Source organism: Vulpes vulpes, chromosome 13 (assembly GCF_048418805.1).
Source record: "Vulpes vulpes isolate BD-2025 chromosome 13, VulVul3, whole genome shotgun sequence".
Lineage (NCBI taxonomy): Eukaryota > Metazoa > Chordata > Mammalia > Carnivora > Canidae > Vulpes > Vulpes vulpes.
The window spans coordinates 39,636,919-39,650,983 of NC_132792.1; the positions used below are offsets into that span (position 1 = coordinate 39,636,919).

At 48.5% G+C, this 14,065-nt stretch overlaps 1 protein-coding gene across 2 annotated transcripts in view; it reads left to right on the forward strand.

The window, feature by feature from the left end:
• Positions 1–1,370: 1,370 nt before the first annotated feature.
• Positions 1,371–14,065, forward strand: part of PLEKHF2 (pleckstrin homology and FYVE domain containing 2) — a 29,378-nt gene continuing 16,683 nt past the window's right edge. Inside the window, exon 1 of one of the 2 annotated variants that reach the window (XM_072734284.1) lies at positions 1,371–1,685. The gene's annotated coding sequence lies outside the window, so the exon portion shown is untranslated. Of the gene's footprint in view, positions 1,686–3,165; positions 3,442–14,065 lie in introns of those variants that run through there. The other variant, XM_026013911.2, reaches the window with a different exon arrangement.

The following is a 14,065-nucleotide window of genomic DNA, read 5'->3' on the forward strand; positions in this document are numbered from 1 at the left end:
GGCTGCATAAAGGTGGGGGATAGGGTGATGGCTAAAACGAGCATCCTGGGGACATTTGAACTCGTCTACAGAGACAACTGACTCACATGTGTGAAGATGGGTGGGGGGTGGTGTGACTGGGTGACGAGCACTGAGGGGGGCACTTGATGGGATGAGCACTGGGTGTTATGCTATATGTTGGCATATAGAACTCCAATTAAAAAATACATACAAAAAAGATGTGTATAACAGCAATACTAGATGGTTCCCCATTAAAAAAAAAAGTTCATTCTTGCTAATTTTGTTCAAGTAACGAATTTTATTTAAAAAAAAAAAAAAGATTTGTTTCTGAGACATTGCAATAGGGGAGGGAGGATAGGAGCTGAAGACCCGGAGGGAGAAGAACCTGGGATCCTAAGAAAGTGGATGGGAACCAAGGCCTGCTCACCTTCCCTTGGTGGGTGCTCGCTCACGTGCAGCCTGGGTGCTGGCGGCTCTAATCCAAGACCTGAGTCTTCAACCAAGGTTAAGCAGCCTTGCAATGACCGAGCAGCGGAAAAGGTAAGACACCCGGACCCACCTGGCAGCTGCACGCCTCTAGTGCGGGGTGCCCGGGGTGTGCGGGTGTCCGGGATGTCTGGGGTGTGCGGGTGTCCGGGATGCGCGGGGAGTGCAGGGTGTCTGGAGTGTGCAGGGTTGCGGGGTGTCCGGGGTATCCGGGGTGTCCGTGGTGTCCGGGGTGTCCGAGGTGTGCGGCCCGCCGGGGGCCAGGGCCTGTGGCCTCCGGGGCACTGGGACTGCTCGCAGGTACGCGGCGTGGGTGGGTGAGGCTGTGGGCGTCGGGGAAGCCCCGCAGGAGCGCAGCGGCGGGCAGGCGGGCGGGCGGCCCTTGAGGGTGCGGCGGGCGGCGCCGGCCGGAGTGCGGGGGAGGCGCCCTGGGTCCCGGAGGCCGGCTCCGGCGCGCGAGAGGCCCTGGCGGGCGGGCAGCGCGGGCCGCGCGGGCCGCGCGCCTCCGGACATGTACATCCAGGAGCCTTTCTTTCCCGCCCGCGGGAAGTTCCCGAGCTTCGCGGGGACGCCCGTTCCGTGGCGGGGAGACTCCTCCTAGGAACCGGGTCAGAAGACGCACAGCCCTTCCCCGAGGCCCGCCGTGCCCAGGACGCCCACGGGTCCCCGAGCCGCCCGGCCGCCGGGGTGGGCGTGGCCTAGCCCGAGGCCACGCCCACCCTGGCGGCGGGGCGGGGCGGGGCGGTGGCACGGGCGGCGGGGGCCTCAGCCTCGGCCACGCCCACTCTGGCGGCGGTGGGGCGGGGGTGGGGCCTCGACTTCGGCCCACCCGGACGGGCGGGGCGGCGGCGCGGGGCGCGGGGGGCGGGGCGCGGGCCCGGCGGAGGCGCTCGTGCCCGGGGCTCGGGGCGTGTGGGCGGCGGCGCCGGTGCACGCGCAGGGGAGAGGCCGGCGGGCGGCCGTTGTGGGGCTCGACCCGAGCGGCGGGGAGTCACCTGCGAGCGAGCGAGCGCCCGCCCGCAGGGTCCGGATCGCGCCGGCTGCGGGGCCTCCTCCTCCTCCGCCGCCGCCGCCGCCGCCGCCGCCGCCGCACACGCCCCGGGAGGCGGGGGGCAGAGTCCGCGCCCGGAGCCCGGGGCCAGGAGGAGCCGGATCCCCGCCGCCGCCGCCGCCGCCCGGCCGGGCAGGCGAAGCCCGAGGTGCGTGTGCGCGGGAGCCGGGCCGGCCCGGGGAGAAGCGAAACTTTCCGGCGCTTCCCCCGCGGTCCCGGCCGTCTGCGGCGCGGGGAGGTGTCGTCGTCGCGGGCGGCGGCCGACGCCATGTTGGGGTCTGCGGGACACGGGGCGCTCCCGGCCGCTCCCCGCGGGCCCCGGGACGGACGGACCCTCGCCCGCGCCGCCGCTCGCGCCCGAGGGGCCGCGGTCCGTCTGCAGGGGCCGCGCCGGGGGGCCGGGGGCCGGGGGCGGGGGGCGGGTAGGGACCGGGGAGCTGGAGGTTTAGGTACCGGGGACCAGGGAGTTAGGGACCCGGGGGCTGGGGGACCAGGGGGTTATGGACCGGGGGGGGGGGGCTAGGGACCGGGGGACCAGGGGGTTAGGGACCGGGGATCTGGGGGGGGGGGGCGCTGTGGGACAAGGGGGGCTAGGGACCGGGGGCTGGGGGTTTAGGGACTGGGGGACCAAGGGACCAGGGGGTTAGGAACCGGGGGGGCTGGGGGACCAGGGGTTTAGGGGCCGGGGACCAGGGGTTAGGGACCGGGGGACCAGGGGGTTAGGGACCGGGGGGCTGGGGGACCAGGGGGGCTAGAGACCGAGGGGCTGGGGGTTAGGGGCCGGGGGACCAGGGGGTTAGGAACCGAGGGGCTGGGGGACCAGGGGGTTAGGGACCGGGGGGCTGGGGGACCAGGGGGTTAGGGACCAGGGGGCTGGGGGACCAGGGGGTTAGGGGCCGGGGGACTGGGGGACCAGGGGGTTAGGGGCCGGGGGACCAGGGGGTTAGGAACCGAGGGGCTGGGGGACCAGGGGGTTAGGGACCGGGGGGCTGGGGGACCAGGGGGTTAGGGGCCGGGGGACTGGGGGACCAGGGGGTTAGGGGCCGGGGGACCAGGGGGTTAGGAACCGAGGGGCTGGGGGACCAGGGGGTTAGGGACCGGGGGGCTGGGGGACCAGGGGGTTAGGGGCCGGGGGACCAGGGGGTTAGGGACTGGGGGGCTGGGGGACCAGGGGGTTAGGGGCCGGGGGCCGCGGGACCAGGGGGTTAGGGACCGGGGGGCTGGGGGACCAGGGGCCGGGCGCGGGTTGCGGGCCGAGCGGCCGCGGTGGCATCGTGGGCACGGAGTTCGCGGGCGGGACGTCGGGCCCTGGTGGTGGAGCCGGAGCGCCCAGGGCCTCGGGGCGGGGAGCGGGCTCCGCGGGCCCCGGCGGGACGGAGGCGCCGGCCCTAAGGCGCGGCTGGGAGCCGGAGCCGGAGGCGGAGGCCGCGGGGCTTGCAGGGCCCCCGCGAGTGTGCGTCGGTGCCCCAGGGGCTGGGGGGTGCCAGGGGCTGGGGGGGTGCGAGGCTCGCGGCGGCCGCGGGCGGCCGAACTGAGGACGGAGTGGCCGGGCTCCCTGCGGGCCGGCCGCCCCGGAGCCCCCCCGCCCCGCCCCGCGCCCGCGCCCGCCGGGGGAGCTGCACCTGCGCGGGGGGGTTGGCTCGGGGGCGGCGGGTCACCCGGGGCCAGGGAAGCCTGCCTTCTCCTGTTTTTACCCCGCCCCGGCGCTGGCCGCCGGGAGGGATTAGGTGTGTCCCGGGCGGAGCCGGCGGCCCTGGGGTCCAGGTGAACGTGCGCCCGCGCCAGCGCCGCGAGAAGGGCCTCGGCTGCGCGCTCCGCGGCTCGCCGGGCTCCCCGAGCCGCAGGATAGACCCTAAGACACGTCCTGGACAACTTCCCGTCCTGGTCTAGAGCTGGGAGTAAAGGTCACGCTCAGATTTGGTTCCTAATTGCCTTAGTTCTTTTTTTTAAGGCTTTATGTATGTGCTCAGGAGAGACCCCGAGGGAGAAGCGGACTCCCAGCAGGCCCCCCCCCCCCACTGGGCCCAGCCGCCGGGGTCACGCCCCAACCACGGAGCCGCCGGGCCCCCTAATTTCCTTAGTTCTTAAAAAAATCCTTTTTGTTTGGCTTCACTGTCAAGCAAACACCATGGTACACATTTGTTTTTCTGGATGAGAATTAACCGAGGAATGAGGGGACTTAACTAATTTCATAAACCAAACTGGCATGTAAGTGAGGTCTGTAGGACTCTGAAGCCGCCTGGTTCTGCCTGCAGCATTGACTCTAGGACGGTCATCGCTGTTGCCAAGCCAGCTCAGCCTACCTGGTTTCCTCAGTCTTGGCTGTTCTCTCTGATTTTAGTTCCTCAGTTTACTTATTTCCTGGAGAGCCGATTTACAAGGAATCTTGTAGTGAACTTTTCACTTGAGCCTGTGCTTTATGAAACCTCCTCTGGGCTGCTCTTACCCCAGCTCCTTCCTCTCCCCAAGACTAATCCACTGACCCCACTGGAGTCCAGCACACACCACACTGGGCTGCCCTGGTACCTGCCGAGCCGCAGGCTCGGTGTGGAGTCTGGTTAGCTTCTTCATCCCTAATGTGTGGAGATCGGAGCGAATGCTCAGGAAAGCTCTGAATGGATGAGGACTCCTGTGTTCCTTGTAAATGTACTTTATGAATGTCTTATTAAATTGCCTGGAAAGGGGAGCCTGGGGGTACGATCGGTTAAGCATCCAACTCTTGATTTCCACTCAGGTCATGATCTCAGGGTCGTGAGATCCAGCCCCGAGTGGGGTTCTGCACTCAGCCAGGAGTCGGCCTGAGATCCTTTCCCTTCCCTTCTGCGCCTCCCCTCTGCACTTGCTCACATGCTCACACACTTTCTCGAAAATAAATAAAATCTTGAAAATAAATTGCCCTTTCCGTGAGCATAGAAGTTAAATCTTTCCTAATACTTTTTTTCTTTTTTTCCTTTTTTGGGTGGAGAATTTATTTTGCCATCTCAATGAATTTTGGCCTGGGAATACAGAATTTAAATGTTTATGACATTTCCAAATAGATAATAGATTTAAGTATAATCAACAAAGAAGAGGCAATGTGTCAATGAAAGAATAATAATTAGAACGTGTGGGCAGCTCGGGTGGCTCAGTGGTTTAGCGCCGCCTTCAGCCCAGGGCATGATCCTGGAGACCCAGGATGGAGTCCCACGTCGGGCTCCCTGCATGGAGCCTGCTTCTCCTTCTGCCTGGGTCTCTGCCTCTCTCTCTCTCTCTCTCTCTCTGTGTGTGTCTCTCATGAATAAATAAATAAAATCTTTTAAAAAAATAATAATAATTAGAAAGTGTGACTGAACCTATTTGTGCTAGATGGAAATAGAGGTAATTCCTGAGGATAAATTTGAAGATCATGTTTATACATTTAAGCTCTTTGATAGAACAACTTTCAATTTCTCTGTCAGTTATTATTTTGTCAGAATTATCTTAGAGTTTGGTTTAGAATGCCTTATTTAATGCAAAGCATATAAAAATTGCTTTTCTATTGATAAGCTTATCTTTGAGAACCTTCTTTGTATGCCAGCTGCATGCTTAATAGCAGTGTTCTTGTTGGCTTAACTGAATAAAGTATGCTTCGTAGATAGACTTTCAGAGTGCCGTGTCGGGTTGCAGACCTCTCTAGGTTTAGGTGTTTACTAACTCTACAATGAGATTACTGTAGAATTTGGGGTTAATTCCCCACCCCCACCCAAATTAGTTTTCTCTCCAATACACAAACCACAAACTGGTGTCCCAATTTTGAGGTCCTGGGCAGGAAGAGAAGGCATTCAGATAGTTGCTGTGCGTGCTGGAGACAGCAGGTTGCAGGTAGGGTGGACTGGAGCAAACACACCTGTGTCCTAGCTCTGTGCCTTCCTGGCCTGTGACTCTTGAATGAGTTGCTTCATTTCTCTGAGCTTCACAGTGTATGAGATGGATACAAATACATGCCTCAAAGTGTGAGGATTTACTGAAAGATGTTTGTGGGAGTGCTTGGTGCACGGTAGTTTTATTAGTAAATGAACAAAGTGGTTGTCCTTTACCTAGAATCTTAGAATTTTAAAAAGGAAGCAACCTTTAGGGGCACGTGGGTGGCACAGTTGGTTGAGCATTTGACTTTTGGTTTAGGCTCTGGTCTGATGTCTGGGTGGTGGGATGAAGCCCTGCGTGGCGCTCCACGCTCAGCAGGGAGTCCGCCTGGGATTCTCTCTCCCTCCCCCTGCTCATTTGTGCACACGTGCACTCGCGCACTCTCTCTTCCTCTCAAATCAGTAGATCTTAAAAAAAAAAAGGAAGCAACCTTTAGAAAGAAGTAATTTAGTTTTTCAACCTTGGCTACACATTAGGATTCCCTGAGGAGCTTCTTAAAAATACTGATGCCTGAACTCCACCCAAGAACCAAGTCAGAATTACTGGGTTTGGGGGTCAAGGCATAGGTAGTTTTGCCTGCTTGTTTGTTTGTTTTAAAGCACCTGTGATTTTAATGTGCAGTGAAGTTTGAGAATCATTGATGTAACTGACTCTCCCATCTCCTTACTCTTCATTCTGTGGTTGAATAAAGTGCAGAGAGGTTAAGTGCCACCCAAATTCTATCAGTCAGATGAGAAAGCATGTATCTGAGTCAGAGGAAAATGAAGGATGTAAGAGGTTGACGTAACAGGTACATTCATTTCAGACCAGAAAGGTGGGCCAGCTCCAGTGACTTCCACCTCTGCTCCACGTGAGCGGCCCACATGGATGACTGAGTTTTTTAACCTTTGTCATCGTTTGAACTGTCTCAAGGCCTAAACTCACCGGAGGTGGTGATTCAAGAGCCTGTGTTGCTGTTTTCCATTACACCTGATGAACCAGCTTTTTGTCCTCCTTGTCGCCTCTCAGGCTGTTTTCTGTCTTCTTTCCAGTGCTGAGCCTTGCAGTTCACGTTCTGTGAACTCCCTGGCACCTTGTGGTCCTCTCCTTGACCTTAGCTCTCTAGATCTGGTCAATTCTCAACTTGTAAATACCACCATTTCCTTTTCTGCCCAGCACCCCTGGAAAAAGCCACAGCTTCGGTGACCGTTGAGGGTTTGTTTTCCAGGGGCCTGTGTACTAGTTGCTCTCTGATCCTTTTCTCATCCCAAAGTTGACTCCTTTTCTCTGTTGTGTTTTCAGTCTAATTCAGATTGCTAACCCTGATCTTGAAACGCTTGACCCGTAGAGATAAACTTGCTTCCTTCTAAAAATGATTAAGATTTTGTGATGTGAATTTTCTGTTTTCTTCTTTGCATCAACTTTTTCATCCTATTTTTAGGTAGAATTATTCTTAGTTCTTTATACTTGTTTCATTTAGACAATAGTTGGGGGAAATTAAAAAGATCTTTGTACTGTTTTTTCATATTTTTATCAATTGTACCTATAACTTTGTGTTTTTTGTACACCTAAATTTTTCTACCTGTTCTTCGCATTTTGTTACTTCAGCAATGAAGTATTCTCTGTGTATGAGAGAATATGTGTTCATTATAAAATAATTAGGCAATTTAAAAATACTTTATCCTAGTACTTAGAGACAAGTGGCACTAAATTTTTGGTGTATATTTTTCCAGACTTAAAAAAAAAGTTTATATTGCATGTACTGTTTATTAATATGAGAGAGGCAAATAATACAAAATTTCATTTTTATTTTTTTGATTAGCACCAAGAACCAACATTATTCTATTTACTGGTCATTTTCATTTGTTGTTTTAGAAACTGCCGTTTGTATCTTAGCCATTTTTCTTTGGGGTATTTTCCTTTTTTTCTTACTGGTTTAATTACATGGGCCTATTATGTATTAAAAGTATTGACCCGTTGTCATTTTTTTAAAGAATTTGTTTATTTATTCATGAGAAACCCAGAGAGAGAGAGAGAGAAAGAGGCAGAGACACAGGCAGAGGGAGAAGCAGGCTCCATGCAGGGAGCCCGACGCAGGACTCTATCCCAGGACCCCGGGATCCTGACCTGGACTGAAGGCAGACGCTCAGCCACTGAGCCCCCCAGGCGTCCCCACCTTTGTCCTATGTTACAGATATTTTTCTTTAATGCTTTTTCCCTTCAGTATTGACATTTAACAATTTTATGTGGTAAAATATCTTAAGACATTTGGCTTTTTCGTGGTATAGTTAGCCATTCCTCTCTATGGCTAGAAATTTAGATTCTGTTTTTTCACTATTAGAAATAGTCCCCTCCCCCTACTCCTCCACAAGACTTTTCTTTCTCAGGATAAGTTTCTGGTTAAAAATTCCAGGGTCAAAGGGCAGTGCTTTCTGAAGCGTTTTATTATTATACATTCATTACTGTTAGTCTTCAATTTTTCCACGTGTTTCACTGCTTATTGTGACCTTTTGGCACAATAAGGTTATTTAGTCTCTGAGACTTGTGAGACATGTGAAAGCATGTTGAAAAGGTGCTTTGTGCTCTCTTTCCCTCCTTCTCTCTCCTCTTGCTGGTCTCTCACTTTCTGGACGAGGCTTTCCCGCAGAGTTCAGTCCTTTGCCCTCTTAGTCCCTCCGCAGATCCCCCAGCAGGCCTCCCGACGACTGCTCAGTCTCTCGGGCCTGGGGCTCCCTGGTGATGCCAGCATTTGTGTTTGTCTGGCGGATACCCTGAGGGTACTCCAAGACCTTCTCCCTTCTGAAGCAAAGCTAGTGTCTGCCAATGGCTTGTGCTTACACCTTTGAAGTCCCCTTGCACTCACTTTTCCTCCTTATATTCTAAACCCTGTCCTCTATACCTCAGTACATCTCTCTTCTCCTTTTTATTTCTGCTGTCAATTATTGTGACTCAAACCCTCTGGGGGTTTGTTTTGTTTTTGTTTGCCTTCACTCTAGCTTCAGTGGTCTCTCCAGCCTGTCCTGTGTCCTGCTTTTGTGCACTGACTAATATTTTCCTATTTGAAAGCCATAGTCTTCCTGTTGCCCGTATAATAGTGTCTGAGCTGTTTAGTCTCATGCATACTTTCTTTGCAGTTGGACTCTCCCGCGTCTTACCAGATTTCTGTTCTCCCGCTGTGCTGTCTACTGGCCCTACTTCCTCCAGCCTGGGTGCAACTGTTCCTTCTCTGAGGCTTAGGTTTGTGCACCATCGTCTGTCTGCCTTGTCTCCCTCTCACCCTCGCCCCTAAACAGTTTGACCTGCTACTTTGACTTTAAAGCCCAGAGTGAATTTCTAGTCATTTTACAGTTGTTTCTGGATGTTCCCCCTGCCACAATTACCCCCTAACTAAACACTTTGCCCCTGGGCTTCACCACTATTTTATTTTATTTTATTTTATTTTATTATTTTAATGTTTTTGGTTTGTTTCTTCTCTGCTCCTTTAGACTCAGTGCACAGATTTAAGTTAATGATATTCCTTAGCTCATAGCACCTGCGTGGGTCTCACACAATTTTCTTATGTTTTGTTTTCTTTATCATTTATTCCCATCATTCTCTTTCCTGTAGACACACTCCCTAATATATCACTCATGAATTACATGTAGTTTTATGCATGTAAACTTGGATTTATAGCTGTCTATAGGGTACTCGACTGACTGCACCTTCACAGAGATTGTTAGAGTACTTGTTTCATTACCGCTTTGTACAGAGTAAATGGTCAACAAATGTTTGCTACGACTTCAAATTTATGGAAAACTAATAGTGGTTTTACCGGCTTCCCTATTGCTTAGACCAGAAACCTGTGGGTTTATTTCAGCTTTCTTCTTCCACTTGTAGTTAGAGCAGTCCTGACCTGATCTCTATACTTTATTTTCCTGTTGCAAACTTCACTCTTACCAACTCATCAGACCACTCCTTCCAGAAGCTTCACAAAGAACTCCAGGAACCAACAAGATCTGGTCTTATTTTTTTCTCCAATTTTTCTACTAAATAACTCCCTCTCACCTCTGCTGTCTCTGTACATGTAAATTTTCTTAACACACATTTTCTTGCAGAGCTTTGTACCTTTACCGTTGTTTTGCCTTTGAGGTTCCACTTACTCTTCACACTCGTTTCAAATGTTCAAATGCTACATTCTTCAAGCCATACCTTCACTCTTCCTTTTCTGCTTCCTTACCACTTTGCTACTATTTTTATCACAGTGCTTATCTCATTGTACTTTTATTAAAACTTTATGGTGCGTGTCTTAAATCCCAGTGTCTCCTTCATTCTTTTTTCCCTCTGAAAAAAGGTTTCACAAAGTGTGAAACCTTGCAATGTGGTGAGAAGATTGTAACTGCTTTGTTAGGGATATGATGGAATAACCAGCTCCACAGTAGTATTTATTTGGGCTTTACTAGCTTTACTTTCATTATTATACAGTGGTTTCTTTACAGCAGTCAGCACTGTACAGCTGTCCCTGTGCAGATACTTTTTGAAATTATGCACTTTTTTATCTAAATTTTGTTGGTGGTGAATATATGCATGCATCATCATTTTTTATTTGCTAACTAAACAGCTGTGCTTCTTGGCAAGAGAAGAAGTCATTTTTGTATATTATCATGAGATTGAATTCTTTTTTAAATAGGCTCTGCTGTGCTCAATACTTAGAATTCATAATTAGATACTAGTTAAATGCACCCGGACATTTGCTTGTAAGTTTAAAATCTGTCAGTCTAGTGAAGCAATTGATGTGTAGGGTGTGGTTCCTGTTTTCTGTGAATACTCGTACAGATGTTGAAAATGAAGCCTTTGATTTTTGTCAAACTCTAGGTTGAGAAGCTGCTGCTGCTTTTAACTGCTGGTCATACTCAGCTCAGTACAGATTGATGGCATATATATGTGCAAGCATTATTGTAGGTGCTTGAAGGAGCACAGAGTTGTTTCTAGGAACCTCCAGTCTTTTGGGGAAAAGCAGGTATACAAATCTTTATAAAACCTAGTAGGGCAGCCCGGGTGGCTCAGCGGTTTAGTGCCACCTTCAGCCCAGGGCCTGATCCTGGAGACCTGGGATTGAGTCCCACGTCGGGCTCCCTGCATGGAGCCTGCTTCTCCCTCTGCCTGTGTCTCTGCCCCTCTCTCTCTCTATCTCTGTGTCTCTCTTGAATAAATAAATATTTTTTAAAAATAAAGAATAAAAAAATAAATAAATAAATAAAACCTAGTAGAATATAAGTGCCGTAAAGTGGTACAGATAAAATGGTATGAGAATTTAAAGATGAAACAATTATGAGGCTACTTAACTGACTGCATCTTTAAGAACTGGCAAAATTTCAGAATAGCGTAGTGGGGGGGAGGCGCATATTGGGCTCAGAGGTAGGTGAGGAAACTCAGAGCATACTCTGGGAATAGCTGGTAATCTGGTTTGACTATAACAGAGAGAACATATAGAAAGAGGTAAAACTTGGAAAAGTAGACTAGGACAGGCTGGGGCTTGACCGTGAAGGGCTTTGAATGCCAGATTAAGGATTTTAGATTTAATTTGGTTGGCCAGGAAACCTTTGGTTTTTGAATAGGGATTACCTGGTGATGGTGTAGTTAAAGAATATTAATCTTGGAGCTTTTGGGTGGACATTCAATTCTTGATTTTGGCTTGGGCATGATCTTGGGGTTGTGAGATTATACCTGCATCGGGCTCTGCACTGGGCATGAAGCCTGCTAGAGATTCTTTCTCTCTGTCTCCCTCTACCCACCCTCTCCCACACCATGTGTGTGTAGGCACTCACTCTCTCTCTCTCAAAAAAAAAAAAATTTTTTTTTTTTTATCTTGCTTTGTGTTGTATGCCTTAAGTGCTAGTTGAAGTCTGAAAGTCTTGCTTAAAACTTGAGGTCAGGGTACCTGGGTGGCTCAGTCAGGGTCCTAGGATCAAGCCCCACCTTCAGCTCCCTGCTCAGTGGGGAATCTGCTTCTCCCTCTGCCACTACCCACATTTATGTGTGCTCTCTCTTGATTTCCCTCTCTTGCTTGCTTTCTCTCTCTCTCAAATAAATAAATAAAATCTTTAAAAATTTTTTTAAAATTTGAAAAGTCAAACTTGAGGTCCATATTCTTCATCTGTCTCCTACCTCTCTAAAGAGCTTTTGTAACTCCCAGGTCTTCTGGTTTTCCAAATTGTCTAAAATCCTCAACTGTGGCTTGGTTCTTACACACCTTGGTAAAATTACTCTATCAAACCTAACCTATTTGAAATTGCCTTTTACTGACACCCTAAATTAGTCACAGCTTTACTTTTCACTTCCTTTTAGCATTTGAATGATCAGTTTTAGCATTTTTATACTTCATATGATAATTTCATTTTTTCCTCTTATCAGTGGCTTTCCCCAAATACATAATAAGGTTTAGATAAGTTAAATATTTCTGTAATATTTATTTCTGAAGGTAGCAAAGTATAATAGAAAATCATGCATTTTTATAAAAACTAGCTGTGAGACAGTGGGAAAACTTTAACTGTATATGACTCAATTCACTTTTTTGTAAAATGTATGTAATTACCACTTAACAAAATTTAAATCATAAAAATAGTAAAATGTGGAAGTGCCTAGCACATGTATAGATGTTGAGTAAATGTTCTTTTTCTTTTTTCCTTTTCTGGCTACGCCTATGGAATAATGCATTTGAGTTTACTCTTCAATAATAGGCAGATTTGTCTAGGAGAGACTTTTTAAAAAATTACTATGGCTACTCTCTAAATGTGGTTCAAAATTTTGTTCAATTCTCTCAGTCCAGCTTATGAGTTTAAAATATAAATGCTCATCCCTTTTTTCTTCTTATCTAAGAAATGAACCTTTTTAAAAATCACTACTAATTTCTACAATATATGTTATGGAAGGGGTGTTCAAGATGATGGTATAGGAACTATACCCCCTGCCCATGGACTCACTGACTTTATAGCTACCTATGGAACAATTTCTTCTGAATAAGATCTGAAAACTAGCCAAACAACCCCTTCATAGCAGGCAGTAATAGAGCCACATTGAGACAGGTAGGAGAGGCAGATGTGCAGTCTTGCCAGAAACCCACCCATTGTGGCAATGCACATTCAAGATGGATCTCACAAATGGAGCCACTCCTTGAGAAGCTGGGGGTCTCTGCCCTGCTAAAGTAATTGTTACAAAGATGCTCACTGAACTTGAGAGAAGAATGAATATAATGAGAACTTCAACAGAGATAGAAAAATAAGAAAGTACCTAACAAACTCACAGAGCTGAAGAATACAGTAACTGAACTGAAAAATACACTAGAGCTAGCATTCAACAGCAGACTAAATGAAGCAAAAGAAAGGACCAGTGATCTAGAAGTCAGGGCAGTGTAACTCATCCAAACAGAGTAGCCAGAAGAATTGTAGAAAATGAAGATAGCTTAAGGGACCTATGGAACAACATCAAGCAGAATAACATTTGCATTTTATGGGTCCCAGAGGGAGAAGAGAGAAGGAAAGGGGCAAAAAACTTATTTGAAGACATAATGGCTAAAAGCTTTCCTAACCTGGGAAGAAAACAGACATCCATATCCAGGAAGCCCAGAGAGTTCCAAATAAAATGAACCCCAAAAGATCCTCGCCAAGAAACATTAAAATGTCAAAAGTTAAAGACCATCTTAAGAGCAGCAAGAGAAAACACAACTGGTAACAAGATAAGGCATATTTTTCAGCAGAAGCTTTGCAGGCCAGAAGGGAATGTGGTACCATGTATCCTAAGTGCTGAAAGATAATAGCTTTCAACTAAGAATATTTTATCTGGCAAAATGATCATTCAGAATTAAAGGAGAGGTAAAGAGTTTTCCTAGACAAGCAAAAGCTGAGGGAGTTGATCACCAATAAACCAGACTTATAAGAAATGTTAAAGGAACTTCTTTAAGCTGAAGAGAAAGGGCATTAATTAATAAGACAACATTGGAAATATAAATCTCACTGGTAAAGGTAAATATATAATAAAGACAGTAGATAAATTATTTATAAAGCTAATCTGAGGATTAAAATAAAAGTATTTTTTTAAAACCTGTAACTGCAATAATCTGATAAAGGATACACAAAATAAGATGACATCAAAAACAAAACATGGGGGACACCTGAGTGGCTCAGTGGTTGAGCATCTGCTTTTGGCTCAGGGCATGATCCCAGAGTCCTGGGATCGAGTTCCACATCAGGCTCCCTGCAGGGAGCCTGCTTCTCCCTCTGCCTGTGTCTCTGCCTGCCTCTCTGCATCTCTCATGAATAAATAAAATCTTAAAAAAAAACTGGGGGTGGGGTGGTAAAGTGTAGAGTTTTAAGAATACATTTGAACTTAAGTTGCTATCAAATGGAAATAGATTGTTTTTTACATATAGGATATTATATGTGGGCCTCATTGTAATGACAAAGCAAAACTTATTAGGGATATGTAAAACATAGAAATCTAGGCATAACACTGAAGAAAGTTATTAAGGGGGGAGAGAGCAAGAAAAGAAGAAAGGAACAGAGAAGAACAATAAAACCGCCAGAAAACAATTAACAAAATGTCAATAAGTACCTATCAATAATTACTTTATATGTAAAAGGACTAAATTCTCCAAAAGACAGAGCAGTTGAATAGGTTTAAACAACAACAACA